The sequence below is a fragment of the Crassostrea angulata genome, chromosome 2, assembly GCF_025612915.1.
Source record: "Crassostrea angulata isolate pt1a10 chromosome 2, ASM2561291v2, whole genome shotgun sequence".
Taxonomy (NCBI): Eukaryota; Metazoa; Mollusca; class Bivalvia; order Ostreida; family Ostreidae; genus Magallana; species Magallana angulata.
Genome location: NC_069112.1, coordinates 70,259,035 through 70,281,607, shown reverse-complemented (window position 1 = coordinate 70,281,607; position 22,573 = coordinate 70,259,035). Strand labels below are relative to the sequence as shown.

General features: G+C 35.1%; 1 protein-coding gene and 1 long non-coding RNA gene across 2 annotated transcripts in view; both read left to right on the top strand.

The window, feature by feature from the left end:
* LOC128171092 (uncharacterized) overlaps positions 1–22,573 on the top strand; it is a 315,176-nt gene that overhangs the window by 164,888 nt on the left and 127,715 nt on the right. The window lies entirely within an intron of this gene.
* On the top strand, positions 15,955–17,522 carry LOC128171141 (uncharacterized). The gene is made up of 3 exons (XR_008242018.1): positions 15,955–16,258; positions 17,123–17,277; positions 17,407–17,522. It is a non-coding gene; the product is annotated as an uncharacterized LOC128171141 (long non-coding RNA).

Genomic DNA, 22,573 nt, shown 5'->3' with positions numbered 1-22,573 from the left:
ACCCCTGCTGCTGCTGCTGCCCCTGCTGCCCCCGCTGATGGTGCCCCTGCTGATGGAGCTGCTGCCCCTGATGATGCTATTCCTAAAACCAGGGAAATGGATCAGCAAGTAATCAGAAGTGTTTCTAATAAAATGCAAAGAAAAGCAGGCCTTCTTTTAGATCACCTTAAAAAATCTAATGTCATAAAATGGAACGACGATGGAGAAATAAGTTATCGGGGAGAACCCATTCCTGGTTCTAATATTGTAGATTTAGTTACCAATACAATGAAAACTAAATCTAGTACTAGGTTACCTGCACTGCCAGGTTCTGATGAATTTGCTCAAGCTTTGAAAGAAACCAAAGTCCCTCGAGATTATCTGGTAAATCCTAGCGTTATAAAAGCTATGGAAAGACCTGGAAAAATCAGTACCCCTAGAGCCCTTGCTCCCCTAAAAGAATATGATGAGGACGAGGATGATGATACTGGATTTCAAGATGCTTCTAGTTATACTCCTCATGAATCTCCCCTAGAAAGATTGCAAAGAGCTAGAAAAAGGAGTATAAGTCAAGAGTTATTTCCAATACAACCCACCCCTCGCTCGTCCAAAGTAAAAAATCTCTCATGGGACGTCTTAAGAAAATAAAAAAAGAAGAGAAAAAAGAAAAGAATATAGACTCTGTGTTAGAAGATATTTATTATGATCCTAAAACAGGGTATGGCGGAGTACAGTCATTATATCGCCAATTACGGAGCAAAGGCTATTCTATTTCTTTATCTGAAATTAGAAAATGGCTCAAAGAACAAGAAGCTTATACTCTGCATAAACCCATAAAAAGAAAATTCATAAGAGGACAAACGAGAGTGACCGGTATCGACGAACAATGGCAATTAGATTTAGCGGATGTCTCTCAATTAAAAAAAGACAATGACGGCTATACTTTTTTACTGTGTGCTATTGATGTCTTATCTAAATATGCCTGGGTAGTACCCATAAAACAGAAATCGGGGAAAGAAATGATTCGGGGATTAAAGGAAATTATTAAACAAGACGGCAGACAACCTCTTCGCATTCAATCAGATCAAGGACGGGAATTTACCAACAAGGAATTATTAAGTGCTTTTAAATCCATTCATTTTTTTACTACCCGAAATGCAGAAACTAAAGCCAGTATCGTAGAACGATTTCAACGTACTCTCAAAGGAAGAATGTGGCGGTATTTCACTCGTCAAAAAACTCGACGTTATGTGGATATTTTACCCGATTTAGTATATGCTTATAATCACAGTTACCATCGAAGTATCAAGAGAGCTCCTGCTGATGTCAATTCCTCCAATGTGTTAGAAGTGTGGAAAACATTGTATGATAAGAAAATAAGTCTTAAAAAACCTAAGTTTAAAGACGGAGATCGAGTGAGAATCAGTAAAGCTAAACGTACCTTTGAAAAAGGTTATTTACCGAATTGGACTCGAGAGATATTTAAAGTATCTCGTTTAATCCAGGAATCTGTACCTTATAGATATAAGGTAAAAGATTTTAACGGAGAAGAATTAGAAGGCACTTTTTACGAATCTGAATTACAGAAAGTGACTAAAAAAGACGAAGTCTATGAAGTGGATGAAATTTTAGGATATAAAAAGGGACGGGTCGGAAAAAAATCCATTTCTCTTGTCAAAGTGAGTTGGAAGGGATATCCTTCCAGTTTTGATTCATGGATACCCCAATCGGATCTCATTCTTCCAAAATAAAACATTGGAAACTATGCTGTGGAAAAATACCTAGAGCTGAAATTATCTTTTTTGCTCAATTATTGATTTGTATTACTTTAATTATTGCCTCTATTGCAATGTTAGCCTTACACGATACGAATCGAGATTTCTGGATGGTTATTCTTAGCTCGGTCATGGGGTACATTATGCCCAGTCCCAGCCCTCCCAAGTCTAAACATGATCTACCATAACAATAACAACACCTGACACCTGGGGTCCCTTATTGACGTCATTTAACCTTGAAAAAACCCATATAAAGAACACTCTGAACTGTTATCGGCATTCTGACCAAAATGACTCGAAGATATCAATATCGTTGGAAAATTGAATGTGCCTTCCACTCAAGAACAGACAAGAAGGCTTCTCACAAGGGAGAATGGCTACCTTCCAAGACCGCCTGTTACAAAGATTTTTTAAAGCAGCATGATTTAATGGAAGCCCATGATCAGGCTGTACAAGAGAGTCGTATTGCCTAAACACTTTCTGGTCTTTGGAAAAACCCAGTATAACCAGTACAAGTACAAAATAAATGCAGCCTTTTACCGTCAGGAGCCAATGTGGACCATGTACGAATCGAAATGGGGAAACCGACTGGGCAAAACTTTAATGGAATTGAAAAAATTTAGAAGATCTGGATACTCTTATGTGGATTGTTGTGACCCCATCGAGTACCTGTATATGAGAAAACCTTTTCCCCTTGAACATCTTCCTCCCTTTGAACCCGCAGTCCAAAAAGAAGAAGAAAAGAATTTTCCCGAGATTGATGAAAAAGCCGCTCAGAAAATGGAGAGGGTCATGGAAGAGAAAAATGAAGACATGGAGACGAAGTGAATTAAAAAAAAACGTTCTCATGTTTAAAAAACTTTTCTGAATTTGTGTTGTATGTTTGAATTAAAATTTGTTCATATATATAAAAACTTGTAATTTTATTTTTTATTCATTTTGAATTGATCATGGATGCGGGAGAAGGTTTTTTCATGACTTTACCCAGTGATGGGTCCTATAAAACATTTCCAGAAAATACTCTGGCCGAATTTAAAACGTTATTACCTCAAACCATAGATTTAACGAGTGGTGAATGGGAAGTGGGTCTTACTGAAGTTCAGTATTCCGGTAATGTTGAAAACATTTCAGAAAAGGAATCTTATGTAGATGTACTCTTTGAAAACAAATATGAAAAATTTATAGAGAATCCAGACCAAGGCAAAACTGAGCGATTTAGAGATGAACAATTAACGGGTGTAAATCTGAAAAATATCTTGCCTATGACCGACTGGAAGGACTCTTTTTATAATAATAATTTTAAGAAAAGCGAAGACAATAAAGTAATCCCACCCGAGGATACGAAAATGAGTATTCATAGACTTTTTTTTAAAAGTGGAGAGTATGCTAATGTTGACGAACTGATTAATGAAATCAATCTGGCTCTGCTACGAACGTTTAGAAAACTGTGGCTAGAGTGTGGTGGCGGTGTTCCACAACAAAGATTGACAAAAGAACAGATATTAAATTTAACTGCAGACCAGGCAAAAAAACAATTAGCTAAACAAACAGAAAAAATAGAAGAGAGAATACTATCTAACAATAATCTGCAGTTGTTTCACGACAAGACTTTTGACCGATTAGAGTATCATATCAATGGAAGGAAATTACGTGAAGAATGCCTTTTTGCCATTCGTTTTCCTATCTCCTTAGCTTATAAATTTGGATTTGATGATGCTGCTCTTTTTCTTGAAAGTAACCATGACGTTGGCAAATTTATTGCTTTAGCTACAATGTACAATCAAGCTCAGGGAAAGAAAGATGAAGCGTTAGGGTTTGGTCATACCAAATGGATCAACGTGGCTTATCATCCTCGTTACAGCCTTGACTTATCAACAAACCTGAAACAATTATTCATCTACTGCGACATCATAGAACCCCAGATCGTAGGATCTAATCAAATAAAATTGATGAGAGTGGTCCCCATCCACGCATTTCACCCCCCCAAATTGGGATCAATACCAAAATGTGTGGGAACCCAGAAGAGTAGAATAATTGAAATTGAGTAAGAAACATTTTGACACGATTGAAATTCAGATCAGAACTCCTTTAGGAGCCGTATTTCCTTTTTTAAGTGGAAGAACGGTGATAAAACTTCATTTTAAAAAAGCCTATTAAACATGGAGCTGTGGATTCTGATTGTTACTATATCGACAATTTTGATAACAAACTCCTGGGACCAAACATCTATCTGAACGGAGGACCGAAGGAAGCCACTGAAAAATGGTCCATGGCCGCGAAGTTCAACGAAAATGATTATTTCTCGATCTTCTTCACGGATCAAACCCTCAAAGGCGGAGAAACAACATGTGAAATCAGCCAATAAATGTGTTCCGAGTGAAAAAAAATTCGTTTCCCAGTGAAAAAATTTGTTCTTTATTAACATTTTTCTCCTTAAACAATGTATATATGTTCATTTGTTCATTTATTTGCTTTGAATTCAATAAAATTTGACTTTGTTCTGTCTATACTGCCTTTGTTTACCTTTATTCAGACGCCATTTTGGATTTGACCTAAATAATATTAGACGCCATTTTGGATTTGACCTCAGTTGACCCCCCTATCTAGGAGCCTTATACTACTCACGTTGGTTGCCCCAAACTCCCCTATACATCTGCATTAATTGCTGTCGTCTTCCAGAATGGCGATCGGGTCCGTTCGTGAAGCGGTTTCCGCTACGAGTCAGGTCGTGCGTTTAACTATTCAATAAACTGGGAGCCAGTGCCACATACAGCTGGGGTCACCGATCTTCTAGGGGGCGCAGCCACGCCCATCCCTGTCACAGCCGGGATCACATGAAGAGAACCGAGTCCCACTTCATCTCTCAGGCAATTTTCAGTTATTCTCTCTTCGTGTTTAGGCATAGATGCAGTATATGGACAGGTGTGAACGCTTCCGCCTTTTTGTGTTCATTATGTTCCCCTGGATGTAAGCACGACATGCAACTAAACTGGCCGTTAAATTGGTTACAATTTAAAATTTCACTTTTGGCTGGTAGATCAGCTGTTCCACAGATTAGAAAGCCTTTAGTGCAAATCTTCTCGTTCTCCACTTCATAGTGAATTCCATTACTTACTAAAATTTTGAGAGATTTCATAAGCAGTTTTGTAAAAATACTCATAAATGGCTTTTGACTCACCAAACCAGAGTCCGCAAAGGATCATATTTTCTTTCAAAAATCTGTTTAAATGAATGATCATTAATGACTAGACAGAGGGGCCAAACGGAAAAATTTTGAACTGAATTATATTTAAGTTTTTGTATGTCACTTATTGGCTGGTCCGTAATGGCGGCCTCGGCGGGCTCACAAAACCATCCGTCCGTGTATCCGTGTAAGACAGGCCAAAGTTCGTGACTTGTTGAATGATGAATGTTTATGGTGATTCCATTTTCTGAAGGCTGACTCCATTGAATACTGAATACTGCAATACTGGAATACTGGGATCTATTAATAGTATACATTTCATAACTGTATATACCATACATTGGGGTAATATTCTATGCACGTTTTTTCCACATACATACACATTACTTTACACATATACTTTACATGTATTTACTTATATTATACATGCATACTTTTACTCATGTTTTACTTATATATTTTTATACTTGTACTTTACACATACTATATATATTATACAAATAGAATGTTTACTTATACACAGAATTCACGCAATTACTATACACACTTTTTACAATGTTTACGGAGCATTGTTTCTTTACAGTTACTTTGTATACTTTATACACATTACCAGTTTTTATGTACTTAAACAATATGGTAAGTTTAAAACAACTTTATGGAACAAATGAACAAAAACACAAAAAGGAACTTGGCTGTCATTGCAACTGAAATTAACAATAAACAAACTTTAAAATAAAACTCTCTTACCTCAGAGGTGAGAAGAACCTGGTTAGAAAATACTCAGATGTAAATAATTTGTTGGACAAACTCTATTACAGGACAGCATGTCCTTCTCAGGTGCCTGCTACGCCCAAACTGACTACACTAGTACGGGTATTTAAATGCCTAACCAGTTGAGTGAGTTTAACGTACTAAAAATAAATCTATTGACACCTGATGTGATAAAAAATAGATATACAGGTAAAAACTATGGTAAACAGTTTGGAACTTAAATGTGACATATATATATATGTGTGTGTGTGTGTGTGTGTGTGTGTGTGTGTGTGTGCACCATTTTGCAGCGGCATTTAAAAATAAGCTTTAAGAGTTTCTTATTAGCGGTAAAACAGAAAAAGATAAACTTACATAATCCACAAAAACGGACCCTACAGATAGTCTGGCATTAAATGGCAAAGACGCTGCCTCTAACAAACTCAGGACGTTTGGTCTATAGAAGTTTGTTATAAGGAATTCCTGCTCTTTAGAATGATCCCATGATGTTTGCATGAACTATAATTTTTGGAAATTAAAAACAAAGTGTCAGTAGGCAAGAAATTAATGTGTTTAGAGCTTAACAGATTGGGGGATATATCAAACAATAATATAGCAACAGTGTATTATTTTAAAGTATCGTAATAAAGAATTGATAAAAAAAATTATAAACAAAAAAATCATGTAGAAAATAATATTTTTGCAACAAATACTTACATAATATATATATAATTCTAATGTTATACAAGTATGTTTTAAATAGATAGATAGATAGATTGTTTTTTTTTGGTTAATCTTACTAGGGTGTCGTTTTTTATCTCCACTCCAAATATTTCGGAGACATGCCCCTTAATGATTTTTAATGGAGTTTCTTTTCTAAGCATTTTTGCTTTGCTCAAGTTTAAACGTACTTATTGTACTAGTTTTTTTCGTCCAATATGCAAGGTGCGTAAAACTTTGTAGTTTTACCGCTTGGAGAAAACTTTGACGATTTAATCCGTGGCTCGGCATCAGTGGCTCGGCGTTCTCCAATACAAAAAGCGTTAGGTTCTAAAAATGATAGATGGATATATAAAATATATGTCTATATCTTTCGGTTCTAACGTTAATATTAAAAGGTAAAGATAGAAGTTTTTGTAAAAAGATGCACAATTTTTAAACCAATAGCATAAAGCTTAAAAATATAATAATACTTGAGAAAAATTAAACTCTTGGACTGTTGACACAGTCCACTGACCATCGCTAATATACTGCGCCAGCAGCAAATTACTCACATGAACTGCTTTTTCACAAAACGTTTGTATGGCATTCGCCTTTTCCATAAAGAGGGTCACTAAGCAGGTTTTACTCAAATGCACGGGATAAAGAGGATTCTTAATAGTCAAAAAATCTTTGACAACATTGGTGCACTTATTGCTAGCATTTCATTTTCAAGCGCGTATCTTGCAAGACAATTCTTATCATTGGAGTTAGGAGAGAGCGGTTGTTCCGCATGGGACACGGAAGAAGTGGTAACTATGGGAACAGGTGAATTGTAAACTTGGTATACTTCAAACGTAGAATGTGCGTCTAAAAGAGGGATGCGAACAATGGTCGTTTTCAACAAAAGTTTTACATTCAAAATATTTATAGAAAACCCATAAGTCGCAATTCAGTAATATTGCCTAACTTAGAGGCAAGTACGCTAAGATCCAGTATCAAATGGTTGATTGATTGTCGATTTTCCGAAATTAGTCCCCGATTTTGTTTAATAACAGTTATGCTTTTCTGAATAACATGAGAAATGCGTTGCTTATTTTTTTTGTCAAAGTTCCAACTTGATTAGAGAATGCTTCAATCATGTATCTAGCTATTCCCACGCTTAGTTAGTTATTATGACCTAAAGACGTAAATATCGTCCGGATTTTAAAATCCACGGGGGGAGGGTATATACGAGTTTACCAAAACTGATACAGTGTTTTCAAAAGACCCTTAGCCTTACTGCTCCTTGATTTGGGCCTCTTGACCTTGACCTCCTCAATTGACATGTCTTCGTCCAAATTTGACCGTACGTCACCATGCATAGTCTCATCGGTCTCAATGTCGTCGGGGTCAGGTTTCAACTGATCACCAAGTTCGTTTGGCTTATCAGCTAAACGTTCTTCCCTATGTCTTATTTGTCTCTGTAGTTCGGCCAGTTGTATGTCATCCTCATCGGAGGAGTCCGTCCTTTCGTCTCGGAACTTGTCATTGAGAGCTTCTGGCCCTTCGTCTTCGATTGTGAAGTCCATACGATCCTTAGGACGAAGATTAGAAGAATCAAGGACTCCGATTTCGTACATCTTGTCGCTTACATCCGGTCCCGTCTCTGTGCAAATATCATAGTCATCAGTCAGCAGTGAGTAATCTAACCGAGAGAGGAGGTCAGCACAAGAGTTCTCTGTACCTGCAACATACTCTACGGTACAGTCATACCCAGCCATACACATTGCCCACATCTTGCATGGGGGATTCCAAGACATACTTCAGTGGTTTGTGATCTGTGCGGATGATAAAAGGAGCTCCATGCAAGTACGCGTCCAGTTTTTGCAGTGCATAGTAGATAGCGTAAGCCTTTTATTCAACAACAGACCATCGTGTCTGTGTGTCACTGAGTTTGTGGGACAGGAAAAAGAGAGGTTTCTCATTCCTTACGTTGGGGTTACAATGTATCAGGGGGATCAGCACAAGGTTGACTCAGGCATGCCCCAATAGCATTTTTCTCGCATCCGTATACAGTATGCAACCTTTGTTTGGGTCCGGATACGCAAGGAGCGGCACTGTACTCAAGTATTTCTTCAGTTTCTCAAATGCAGCGGTACACTCTTCTGTCAAATTTAACCTGGCATATTTTCATGTAAAAGCCGTCAGTGGTTCTACAACCTGTGAGTACTGGGGAACAAAACATCGATAGTATCCAGTCATGCCAATAAACGACCGTACATCGCGGACACATCGAGGCTGAGGCAACCCTTTGATAACTTTAACTTTCCCTGGGTCGGGCTGAATACCTTGACCGTTGATGATAAAGCCTAGATAATTGGTTAGATTTTGATAAAAGAAGCATTTCTTTAACTTCAATTTAAACCCGTTGTGTCGTAACCTATCAAATACCTGTTGGAAGATGTTGATGTTGCACAGCGTCTGTCGACAAGATGATCACGTCATCAAGATAAGCTGTTGTAAAGTCTTCTTATCCCTGTAGAACCACTGCCATTAAATTTTGAAAAATTGCTGGAGCATTGCATAATCCAAACGGCATGACATTAAACTGGAAAAGTCCACGATGACAGGCAAATGCCGTTTTTTTTATTTTGATTCCTCGTCCATGGCCACTTGCCGGTAGCCACTTTTTGAGTCCAGCGTAGAAAAGTACTTAGCCTGGCCTAATTGTGCGAGGATATCATCTATCATTGGCAAGGGATAACCCTTCTTCCTGGTGATGTTGTTTAAGGAACTGTAATCTACACAGGGTCGGTTGCTCCCATCTGCTTTCTTTACAATTACCATCGGGAAGGACCATGGGGATACTGATTGTTCTATCACCTTCGCTGCCGGCATCCCATCAACTGCCTGGGAAATTATTCTTCGTTTATTCAAAGGAGCGCGGTATGGTCGCTTCCGGATTCGGTTATGGTCACCAGTGTCTATAAACATCTTGACGGTATGGGTCCGTCCTAAGTCAGCGTCTGACTTCGCAAATAAGTCAATATTCTTTTCAAGTAAATTTTTAACCAAAAGCTGAAATTCGTCAGGTGCCTTAAAATCGAGTCTGTAAAGCGTTTATTTCCGGTATCGGATACGGATCCGAGTTGCGCGGGTCTTCAACACGTTGATCTGTAATCTACTCACCCCGGGCCACAACGACACCTCGTCTTAAAACCATACACTTACCTGTGGTGTTAACAACGATCACCATTGAACGATTTCTTTTGTTCCTTGGGGCTACCGCTTTACAGACCAGTAATCCTGGATTTAATGACAAAATTCCGCGATCAAGACCGAAATTTCAAATTCGCGGGAGCGATAATTACTACCAACCTCTACCGGTACTTGTACTGCTGTCTAGGGTTTTATTTTAACTTTACCCGTGGTTCGTAGCAGGGAAGATATGCACAAATCAACATCCAGTGGTACGATAGTATCATTAATTTTCAGTGAGGCCAGTCTGCAATTCGTACCCTTTTCTACGGATGAGATGTGCGTAACCTCCTACAGGGGCACATACGCATTTTTAATTCTTAAAGATTTTAAGTCAAAATTCAACCTAACCAATCACGTCCATGGATAACATTTCCGGACATTGAGCGTTTTACATAAAAATCTTGTACAACACTATTTCCGCCAATAATTAAAGACATTCTAGCCACTCCATCTATGTCTAGTAGTGAACCATCCACACCCATTAAATTAAGTCTTTTTCTTTGTAGTTCGGTTTGTATTTCAATGAATCGTAAATTTTCTATATAAGGATGTTGTTTACTCAGGGTTTGAGTTCTCAAATACGGATTGTTAAAAAGTTCAATTTCATGAGTAAAACTTGTTTTAAATACAAAAAGTATTTATGAAATGAATTATTACTTATATTTACTAAATTATGGAATTAAGCTCTGACAAAGTTTGACTTTAAGCAAATCAGAGGAAATTCGGACTAAATTTGTCATATTTTGTTTTCCACTTAAATATTTTTGGAGGTACTACAATATTTAAAGTTAAGATTTTATTTGTTTTTAAGCATATTTCAAATTAACCTGATAAGCTTTTAGGTGCTTTTCCTGAACCCTTTTTCTGCCAACATGTATCAGTGGACACTCTAAAACCAGATTGTTCTGCAAAATGATCAATATTAAACAGTACACATACGATCTGTGTTCATTTAAAGTCATGTACAAAAAAACTTCTGTTATTTCATAAGTAAATAAGAACAACTAATATATTTTGCATACGTTACATATTTACAAAACCTACAAAAATTATTAACGTCATACTTCACCATTGAACATTTTTTAATGTCATTCTGGAAGTAATATGGGGTACATAAAACTTATATATCAGATCAACTAGTTTCTCATATATTTTACCAGTATCAATTGACGATGGCTTTGAATCCTCCTCCTGCAAAAACCTTTCCTCCGATACGGACACTACATCCTCGGTAACTTTTCCGATTTAATTTTCCCTTCTCTTTCAGAGTTTTGTGATTTATACAATGTACGTTCATGGCAGAAAAGATATTTTAAAGTTGTGTTTCTCCAATTCCAGCATGCACCATTCCTTTAAAGTATACACTATACAGGAAGGAATTACCCATCGTTTTTAGGTATTTTTATTTTGATAACTTTCTTATTCATTGTATATGTTAGTATAAAAATTTGATTAATATGTAAAAGTGGTTACAGCACAGTCTTCATTCTAATTTACAAGATTTTAGAATTTTAAAAAATTGAGATTTTGTTAAAGACAGATGTGAAGAAAGATTTGGGCTCTTTAGGATTGAAAAATTGATTGATTTTAATATTAGCGATTATATAGTTTCATTCACTTTTAATTAGAATGATAAATAATGCAGACTTTATCACATCTTGTTGAAATACAAAAATACAATAAAAATGTCCAAGAGTATTTTGCATTGCCAAGACATGAATGTACCCATTTGATCTTTTTGAAAAATGGTGTAAGGTGTTCTGAAAAATATTGAATAGGTAATGAGATTCATGAAAGAGTTTTCCTTTTGTACATATAAATCCAACTAATAAATGGAAATGCCTTTTATCGATCACTGATATGATTGATGAATTATTAAGAAAATAAACAAAAGATGATGGAAACAGAACTTAGAATGAACTAAAAATTAGATTATCATAAATTAAGACAAAAAGTATACCTGTAGCAACTTTTGTATTTATATCAAAAGCCCCTCGGCCTCTGATATTATATCCAGTGTGATGTGTCTTTCCAAGGTAAACCTAAAATCCATAATCTGGACATTGGACATACACAATTCCTGTCACACCTGCTGGCTTAAAACCCAGTGAATTGGTCAAACGCAGGGGTTTGCTACAAGAGCTACACTTGTCTAATTGTTTTGCTAAAACTCTTAAGTCTACAATGAATCTACAATAATCTAAGTCAACGCACTGCGCAGAAGGCGGGAAATTTTAAACCCGCTACTGACCTTAATCGTTAAGTTTGGTGTTTTGGGATTCGCCATCCAATATTAAGATTGACAGCTAAATATGACGTAACAAACACGAGAATATAAAAAGTATCGAGAGAATTTTTTCAGGAAATGAACAGATTTTCATTAAAAAAATGTTTTAAAGTGTTAATTTTTTCTGTCTGACATCGCCATTAACTCTTAAATGTCGTTGTAATCACGATACGAATATGGTCGGTGGATATTGAGTTCAATCGTTTCTGCGAATTTCAAGGACAATTTCAAATTCAGCAAATTAAAATGATGTTATCAATGACCACAAGTGCAAAACCAACAGTCTTCTTTGCAAAAAAAGTATAAAAAACCGACTTAAGATATTTAAATACAAATCAAACAAAGTAATTCCATCAGACATAAATGAAAAACGAACATACATCAACATGAAACAAGCTGAGGCACAAGTAAACGCCAGATGGCGTTTTATGGAAGGGGGGGAGCAATATGCGTCATCGATTATTCAGTTCTACCTACGAAAGCGCAAAAGCCTCGGATTAGCCGATAATTTTCCACTGTTTTTTCTGGTGGGTTTAAATAATTGTGTACTTTGCCACCATCATCAAGTTCCAAGGATGCTATTTGAAATACCTGCATTGAAAATCAATACTTGCTTGTTGTTTGCATTTCAAAGTAACTTTGAAAGTGTAGCTTTCCGAAAGATGACATTTAAATATTTTTTCTATGTAGCCAGTGGTCGAAATAAGCCAAGCTTGGGTCGTTGTTATATATTTATTAATACATAATAAACCTGAAATTTCGTAATTAAACAAATAACACAGAACAGACACAAATGACAAGACAATTAGACACAGACAAACATACACATTAGACAACGAAATGAAACAGTAATATTATAATTTAGAATGACTTTAATTTATTACATTAAGTCTTACCGGGACAAACAATCCTTATGCTTAAGTATATTGCCATACAGCTATAGTTCTGACCCGTTCAAGGGCTAGGCGGAGAGTGCCAGTCCGGTATCAGATTTTGGCGGGGAAGGGTGCATGCAGAGTTAGTCATGTGACCCTATTGTCCAGTCTTGTCATTGCCCACGTTATAGATATTAAACTCTCATACAATCATTCACTCTAAACACGTATACCAATCAAACACACTAGCGCTGTAATTTAATATACACATTATATACCTGGTTACATCTAAATATGTGCATGTAGTAAGCTTTTCGCCAAATTTGAAAAATAGAACTCATTAAACCTTTCCGGATAGTTGGTCTAATTGTATTAAATCGGACCTCATAAAATTTTATCGGATTTATCAGACGGTCTGAGTAACCTTGGCAATTAACACTGTAGTCAGTTTTTATTTATTTTTAATAGAAGTAATGAAGATCATTTTTAAAGCATTAAATGCATTAACACCATGACTATTTTGGTCTGACTTAAGTCAGACCCTACATTAGGGGACATTTAATTTATAATTATGGTGGAGGGTTTCCTGGTCGATAGAATTAAGAATTCAGTTTTCCTTACAAGTGTGTGGGAGAAGAAAAGAAGTTACTTAAACATTACAGATGAGATATATATCATGCATTATTACAATATGGACATATTACCCCTCCTCCCCCTAAGGCTTGAACCTCTGGCTTAGGGGCTATGAATTTCACAATCTAGGTAGAGGAGTTTGTGGACATACCGATACATTCAGTTTTATTCCCACATTTATGGATGTAAAGAAGACAATTTTCTCAGATTCCCAAAATCCTATGCATTATATCCCAAAATATAATTTATGTAATTGTTTAACACCAATATTCAATTAGGAATCTTATGTTCTTAAGTTCAAACTTGACAATAATTAATGATTTCCTGAAATCTAAAGTGAAAGTGTACATTTTAAATCAACAACATAATTGTTATTTTGTTAAATTAAGACGTTGTACACATCCCTGCTAAAATACAGAGATATATAGTTATTATACATGTCCCTGCATTTCTTACCTGAACTTAAACATTGTTGATGTCTATGGCATAAATAAATCCAAAAATATCAGGTATAGTCCAAATATCGGTTATTTTTCGTGTATGTCAACAACGCACGTTGAATTTGTCCGCCATGTTTACTGACCTTGATCGGTTTTATTTTGGGACAGCCAATGAGAATTTAGGAGCGAATCTTGAACTGAACATAGGAATTCCCCTATTTTAAACATTATCAACGCGATAAATATGAATTTTCTATTATTTACTTTTTCCTGAAATGATGAGTGATAGAACGAGGTAGGATCTATTATTTACACGGATATTCACGTTATCAAGCCCATCAAAACTCCCAAGCGTAAATCCCTTAAAATCACGCGAGAACTGTCATGGCTGTTGAAAAAGACGACTGGTACACATGCAAATGTGTTTTATCTGGTTTTGATATATATATATATATATATATATATATATATATATATATATATATATATATATATATATATATATATGTATACGGTTAGTTTTTTGAACCTCATTTTATCTAAAGAAAATCAAATATAAAATCGATCTTTACAGACCGAAGTGAGCCGCATTAAAAAATTACGCAGATCCTATAGAATTGTACGAGCCCTCTCCAGTAGGCCATCAGATATAAATCGGAGACTCCGAGAGGGCTACATTATAGCAGCTATATATATTGAAAAGATTAGGTAGATGATCACAATTGTTAAGACAGTAAAAGTAAAAGTTTACTAAAATTATAGTTGCCTGTGACTTAAATAACGCAGAAAGACGACTTTCGTTCACTGACAATTAAAACACGAGTTCAATATGGCGTTTGCTGAAGTTGCCAACATTTTTCTCTTTAAACAGTTTGGGAGAATTATGATAAATATATGCTGCAGAATGCCAGTTAATGCTTACGTATACAAACTATACATGGATTCATGTGTTAAATTTAACACTTATAAACTTGCACTCGAAATTTCAGATATCCTGATACTTTCTGCTCCCACGTTTGATGCGTGGACCCTAAGGGAAGCACCCTTTTCAAACGTTTCTTTTAGTTAAGGAGGAAAAATATGCTTTTATGGCGTCGTTGGTTTTATTACACACTACTGTGAACATGTTTTCGTTACGTGTGTGCGGTTCAGCCATCACGTAAAATCTTAATTTCAGCATGTTCAAGTTGCCAGTTCCTATACTTCCACCGGTTTGGTTTGCCATCTTCCTCGTCTTTATCGACACATGCAGAATTTCGTAGGTTTTAGCATACTGATATAAACAAAATGTTTTATATTATCATTTAATATTTTTACATTATGATGAAATGTACTATTTTGTTTATAAATATACTTTGGTTAATAAGGATATTTCGATCTATCGAAGTGGGAGTTATCAACGTTTTCCTTCATATGCACACTGTCTTGAAAAAAGAACAGCATGTTTAGGTCTATAAATGTAACTTTTTCTATTGATGTGTGCAAAACTAATTTGGACTGTTTTTCTTCACTAAATATCTTCTTGTCTTTCATATGTATCTGCCATAATGCAATATATTGGATATAACTTCAACTTATTCAGTTTCAAATTAAACTGAAAAGAATTGAAAACCCGTGAGTCACTTATTACATGATGGGAAAACAGACACACACAGATAATTATGTTGTATGTCATATTTAAGAATATCAATAAAATCTACTGAGGTTTATAGGGCAAGAAAGCGGAAACGCGTCATAACATGAGATTTAACGAGAATTCAGCCGTTGGAGATAAACAAATACACGTGTTTTTGTAAATGGCATTTTCGATTCTGTGTTGGCTGAACTATGTGTCCGGCACAAAAAAACTTCAACAAAAATCAGAGCTGGCGGTCAAAGCAGATCATGTTTTGAAGTTTTGTTTTGACCCCGAACTAAATCACGTCCAGTGAAGAGTCCAGGCGAGTATGAGAGATCGGAGTTACCATGTCAATATAAGTTCACGACTTTCTGAATGATTCCCACTCTAATAATATCAGAAGTAATATTGTAGTAAGGTTTTGTCTGAAAGTATTTAATTAATCAATGTAGATCACGCTGGGAAAAAATAACACAGTTGTTGACGGTGTATGTGACTGTGTGAACGGCCAAGACAAGTGCCACCACAAGGCGTCTATTCTTTTATATGGGTATAGTGTTTTTATTAAAGAAAATATATATGCACATCTTGTCTAGTTCATCTTTTCAGTTGAATAATATATGTAATAATCTTGATAATAATTTACTTAGATATAAGAATGTTAGCAACACAGACGTGAGAGCTTCTTGGATTCAGCATCCAAAGCGAGCTCCACCATAACAGACCACTACAATGGAAGAACTATTTCCACCCCACCAAATATAGCCAATTACAGGTATGTAAATGTATCAAGTCATGTTAAATTTAAAATAAATGAATTGGCAGGAATAATTAGTTTTCACAAAATTTGTTTCACATGGCATTACATGCAGTTGTATATCATAATACATGTACAGTGTACATGTATACTGTGTACAGAACATGTAGCCATTGATAAATCTGGTTATTGTATCCTAATATCCTCAAATGTCCAGCCGTAAATAATATCTTTATTACAGATAATAACTAGTCATAAAAATTATTTTTTCTTATCTTATCCTAGATTAAACTTTGTGTTCAGGAGATATATTATTCTAACTAATCTTATTCTGTTAGGGCAACAACAAGACCTGTAGATGAGACAGATGTAGCTTTCCTGTGCAATAAGCTTAATGCTCTTGGTCAATTTTCAGGTTAAATGATATGCTAAAAATTGAGTTGTTTTTTTTAATTTTGAGTGATTTTCTTCAAATTTTATTAATGTTTGTGTTGGTAAAACATTTGAATATTTGTGCCTGACGCACGCAGTGCAGGATTTTCAGCTCCAAGACTGTGACATTAGTGTTCAGAGGAATTTTTATGTGCTGCTTAAAACTCATGAAAATATTGGCTTTTAGTGCAGCTTTGGGTACATATTCAAATATAAGCATTTTCTTATTGTTGTTATTTTAAGGGAAAAAAGTTTTACTTTAAAGTGTCTTTGTTTTGCATGAAGTTAGTTTTCGTGTTCTTTTTCAGATTTTCATGCACTAATACATATATAGAAACAAAATAACATACTACTTGTACATCTGTCATGTTTTGGAAATATCTTTCCTAGCATAGTAAAGTGTAGTAATGTATCTAATTATTATAATTTATTTGATTTTACACATTTTAGCTATGCTATGGATTGTATCTAAAGAGCCTCCATCTCCAACACTGGATGTTCCAACTGTAGAAGACTTGCTGCTTGGGGAAGGCTACACAGGAGCTACGGACAAGATAAAGTGGCTGAAGACGAATCTTGCAATCTCCAAAGAGAAAATAGAGCAGGTTGATTTTACTTTGTTTATGACATAATGTGAGGTTTCGAAGTTGAATTGATCAAAATTAATACATATATAATGTGTATATTAATATCTTATTAAGTGGAAAAGTTCACAAAATTATGATCAATTTTAGGTTGCACAGATGACCGCAGGACAAAGGAATAACCACCTCTGGGCATTGGTCAGAAAAAACTGTTTGACTGCATCCAACTTTGGAAAAGTGCTAGCTGCCATCAGACGAAACAGGTTGAAAATTATGTATTAAATATTTTTTTTCTCTCAGCATACTCAAATGTTTAATGTTGATCATCCTGTGTATTGATGTGTATGTAATACATATGACTTTTTACTTTAGTAAATTTTGTACATGTAATGAATCATTCTTTCAGGTTCCCATCCTCATTGTTAAAACAAATTCTTGCCTCGTATGACCTATCTACAAAAGATGCTATTGTATGGGGAGTTAGCAATGAGTCAGTTGCCAATGCAAAGTATTGCTCTTATGGAGATGCAGTTGTTGAAGACACAGGTAATATGCTACACTAGTATCATTTTCATATGATGATTATGTTGCAGTAATTTTTATACAAGTACTGCATAAATCACTAAATACACTAGCTGTTGGTATACATGTACTTTCAATAAAATAAAGCACTGTGTTTAACTTTTTTACACTTAGGTGTATGGTTGCATGAGAATGGTGTTTTAGGCGCAAGTCCTGATGGCCTCATTCAGCGGGCAGCTACCCACAACTATAACCACCAAGAAGCAGATATGACTGATGTGCTAGAGGCAATGCAAGTGAGGCCTGAAATTTTGGAAGTGAAGTGCCCCTTCACTGCTAGAAATATGACAATCCCTGAAGCCATTACCTCAATCAAAGAGTTTTGTTTAGGTATTTTTTTTTATATTACCTGCATTTTTTTTTATTTAAAAAAAAAAAAACAATGTAAAAATGTTGAAATTTTGATAATAAGATATATATTTTTTGAATTGCTAGAGTACCAGGTTCATGATGACAGACAGATGTACAAGCTTAAAGAAGATCATATCTTCTACGACCAAGTACAGGGGCAGCTATACATCCTAAACAAATCAGCCTGTGATTTCGTTGTGTGGACAACTCGAGACATTGCCATTGTTAGGGTTCTCCAGGACGGCTTGTGGGGCCAGATCATTGAGAAACTTACCAACCTCTATTTTGCTCATTTGTTCTCTGTTATTCAAAAATGACTATCACAGTGTCTGGGTTCCTACCTTAAAACTGATAAATAAGCTTGTATCAGTTCAGCTAACCTTTTTCTTAAAATAAACAGACCTGGTACTCCTGACTTGACCCAATCAGTGTGTGTTTTTTTCTTCAATGATAGTGTTATTTATCTTAGAAGATAAAAAAGCAAAGCTTTGTATTGTAAAGTTAAATCAACAAATGATAAAAGAAAAAAATGTTGCTGTTACATTTCTTAATTTAATAAATTTTAAAATTACATGACAAAAAATGTAAAAAACAATCTATTATGGTTTGAATCAAACTTGTTTAATAAAGAAAATTCATTAAGATTGATGGGGGTATTTATAAACATTTAATAACATATAAATTCACTGATCAAAACTGTAATCATTTGCAATTTCTGCAATCATGGGATTTTGAAAGTTTACAAGCATAGCACATACTTGAAAAATCTTAGTACTAATGTGGCGGAACTGCTGAGGAATGTGTGACAGAATTTCAAAGTTTTTTATTCGCTCATTCACTCTCTCAACATGGATTCTTGACCGCGCTATCTTCCTGCAGACTTGGACTTCTGCTGGGGTGTACTGGCCTTTATCTCTAAGGAAGGGAGGGATGTTCAGATGAATGCCCTGAGGGAGAAGAGAATGGATCGTAAACCCTTTGTCGGCCAAAATCATGTCTCCTGGGGATAACTTGGCAAGCATGTTGCTATGCTTTACTATAGCAACATCTGAGGTGCTGCCAGGATATAGTTTGCTTACGTACACAACGGCTCCATTAGGAGCAACACCAGTAACAGACTTCACAGTATGTCTATTTTTGTATGAGCTGTAGGCCTGTGACTGGGCTGTCATGTCCTGACCGGGAACATCCTGAGTAACCTCAGTGGGGTCAATCACCAGACGACAACAGTTAAAATCTCCAAAGCTTGCTGGCATTGAAGCCTTGCACTTAAGAAGCGAAGGAATGTTATTTTCCATCATACCTTCAAAAAAAAACTTCATGCAGAGCAAAGACATGGGTAATGATGATATTATGAATAGTTGCTCTGCTGGTACAAAAGCGCTCTGCAAGGTCAAGGAAGGGACAGTTCAGCTGAAGTTTCATTAATGTCATGAAAAGTTGGTCAGTCCTTGAAAATGCACTTGGAGTCCAACCATCCACGTATACCAAAGGAAATCGCTGTAAGGTTGAGTCAATAATCCTAAACATCTGCGGTGTCAATGAGGTGTACATCAACATCTAAAAATTTATAATAGGTCAACTTGATAATTGAAGCTGTTAAATGATCTTGTAGATAATAAATTTAACTGTAGATATAAAATCTATAAGGTATATTGGTACAAACATGATCAGAGAAATTTTAAACTTGCAAGAATTTTATTATCAAATCAGTCATTTCCTTCGGATAAGACATTCAGTTTTAATTTATTAAAAAAAAAAAAAAAGTTGAATTTGGCTTGACCAATGATTGACATATTCCAATTGCAATAGGTCATCCGAAGTAAATCAAGTAATCTAAATATTGTCTTTAAAAATATGTAATTTATTTGATGTCTTATACCTTCTGCTCATTGTCGGTGACATTTGCAAATGTTAAAGGGTGCTTCTGTGACTGAAGATTTGCTATTTCTGTCTGCAAACATGATATCTGCTTCTCCAGTTCCTACAATACAAACCATAATTGATGAATAAAATGATGACTACATGCTTCATTTTAAAAAAAAAAAAATGTTATACAATGTACCATTCATTATTTTGCTAGCACTGAATTTAAAATCCAATCTGCTTCTAAAGAATTTGGAATGAATGTATATGTGCCATCAATCAATATTAATTAATATAAATGTATATTGTTAGATACATGAAGAAAAAAATTCCTTCTGATTTGATTTTTATCACCTTGATTTCTAATACTAGGGATGAATAAGACTGCATGTAATTATGCTCCTCATCAGCAACCTCATTTTCAACCACAGGCTCTGTGTCTGTAAGTATACTTTCATTTGTTTCGGGTTCTGCAGATTCACCGATCTCAGCTTGCCTGCACTGTCTAGAATACATAAAAATAGGATTAAACTTTAACAGTTAACAATTTCTTAAAGACAATATCTTCTAATCTACACAATAGTTTTGTCATTTAGTATGTTTTCTATCAGTTTTGAATGCACATTACATAAAAAAATATTGAAGAATACATTTTCACATTTTGAGAAACAGCATTTACTTTTGTACTTGCAAATTAATGTATACCCTTGCATATATGTATGGCAGCTTGGTATGTGTAATATCAAATGTACCAGCTCCCATTGTAACTTACAATGCCTACTTAATAGTAAAATATTTATATATTTCATCCATTATTTGTAATAATCATAATGTTTTATTGTTTTAATGCATATAACCCCCGAGGGCCATTAATTGGTGACTATCAAAAGAGTAACTGTTTTTGTTAAACTCTTCAAACATTTAGCAGTATACTGAACAGTGAGCACTGTGGAAATGTTCTATATTTCACATAAATACATTAGTTACCGTGAAATTTTATTTGGATTTGGAAAGTCAAAATAAGTGCCCTGGTTCCAAGGAAACAATGTAGGACCGTTTTCCTTCCTGCCGTCTTTAAAGTGACAGCTACAAATTCTGTCTGAAGAGTTGACTCTTATGTCTTTCCTCCTGTGTATAAAATGGTTATTAGAATTGAACAAACAGTACAATTTTACTAACATGCAATTGCATATACTTCAAATCAATTACCGCGTCCATCTTTTTAAAAACAATCCTCAATTATTCTGGTTCAACACACGTATTATAATAATTTGAAATTTATAATAATATATAAGTATGCATTTGATTAAAAAACATGCATGCATTTACTTTACGCATAAGAGGTATACGAAGTGACAGGCGGAGACTGCATGTTATACTCAAAGAGCCCTGTTTGGACAGAGTACGTGTACAAGTCTGATAGAGTGAATTTTGACTTGGTAATAATTGTAATTATACTTTATTTCATACATGAATTTTGTATATAGAAACTACGTAATAAAAGTTTAATGTTCAAAGAAAACTTGAAGCGACCAGCTGTTGATGTCAACTCCAGGTACATAATTACTAGACTTACTGCGCTTAGAACGAAAACAAGCATAGAAGACGCACGGAAAATGAGTTCTATCTTATAAAATATGGTTCACTACAATCATTAAATCGAACTAACCGCTACGATACAATCCATCAACCCCCCCCCCCCCTTACGTCACTTCAATGGCATCATTGCCCTCTGATACCGGTGCTTTGCATTACAATAGACACCTGTACAAAAAAGGTACAAAAATAATTTAAAAATCTAACCTTTTGAGGTCATTCCCTTTTCAAATCTCTAAACTTCTATATTCAATAAAGCACTAAGCATATTGGTAAAACCATTTAAGTAAGACCTACATTTAGTAGAATATATTTTGTATGTCAAAAGTAGTAAACAAATACACTGGTTTCGAATGAAATATATAATGAATCCGTAAAGCTTAAAAGCCAGACAACATTCTTCCAAAATTTGTAGAAGTTAAATTTCCGTAAATCAAAGTCTCAAATTTCAAAGATATGGTGCATTCTATTGATGGTTGTTGCAATATTACTGTGTTAAAACATATAAGACTATGTGTTGCAATATATATCTGAAATGGCTTAGCAGATTTACATCAAAATGATGTGGCCCACAGAGATTTGAAGCTTGACAATGTGTTAGTTGCCAACCAGCAGTACTCAAAAGATACATTTTTGGGGGGAAAAAATCCAAGAATAGCTAAAAAAAAAAAGCGAGACTATCTGGTAATTTTGATTTTGTAGCTAAATTAGAATAAAATGAGTGGTAATATCCTAACTCATGTGACGTTTCTGTGTGTTGCATTCGTTCGCTATTGGTTTCACGCGAGTTCAATTTTTAATTAGAAGGTGTCAATAGAGCTTTCAATGATATTTTTATGACTTATTTATGTCGACATTTATCTTTATGTTAATTGTAGATGATGTGCAAAAGATGATGAAAATGTTTTGAGGAGGTTCACAA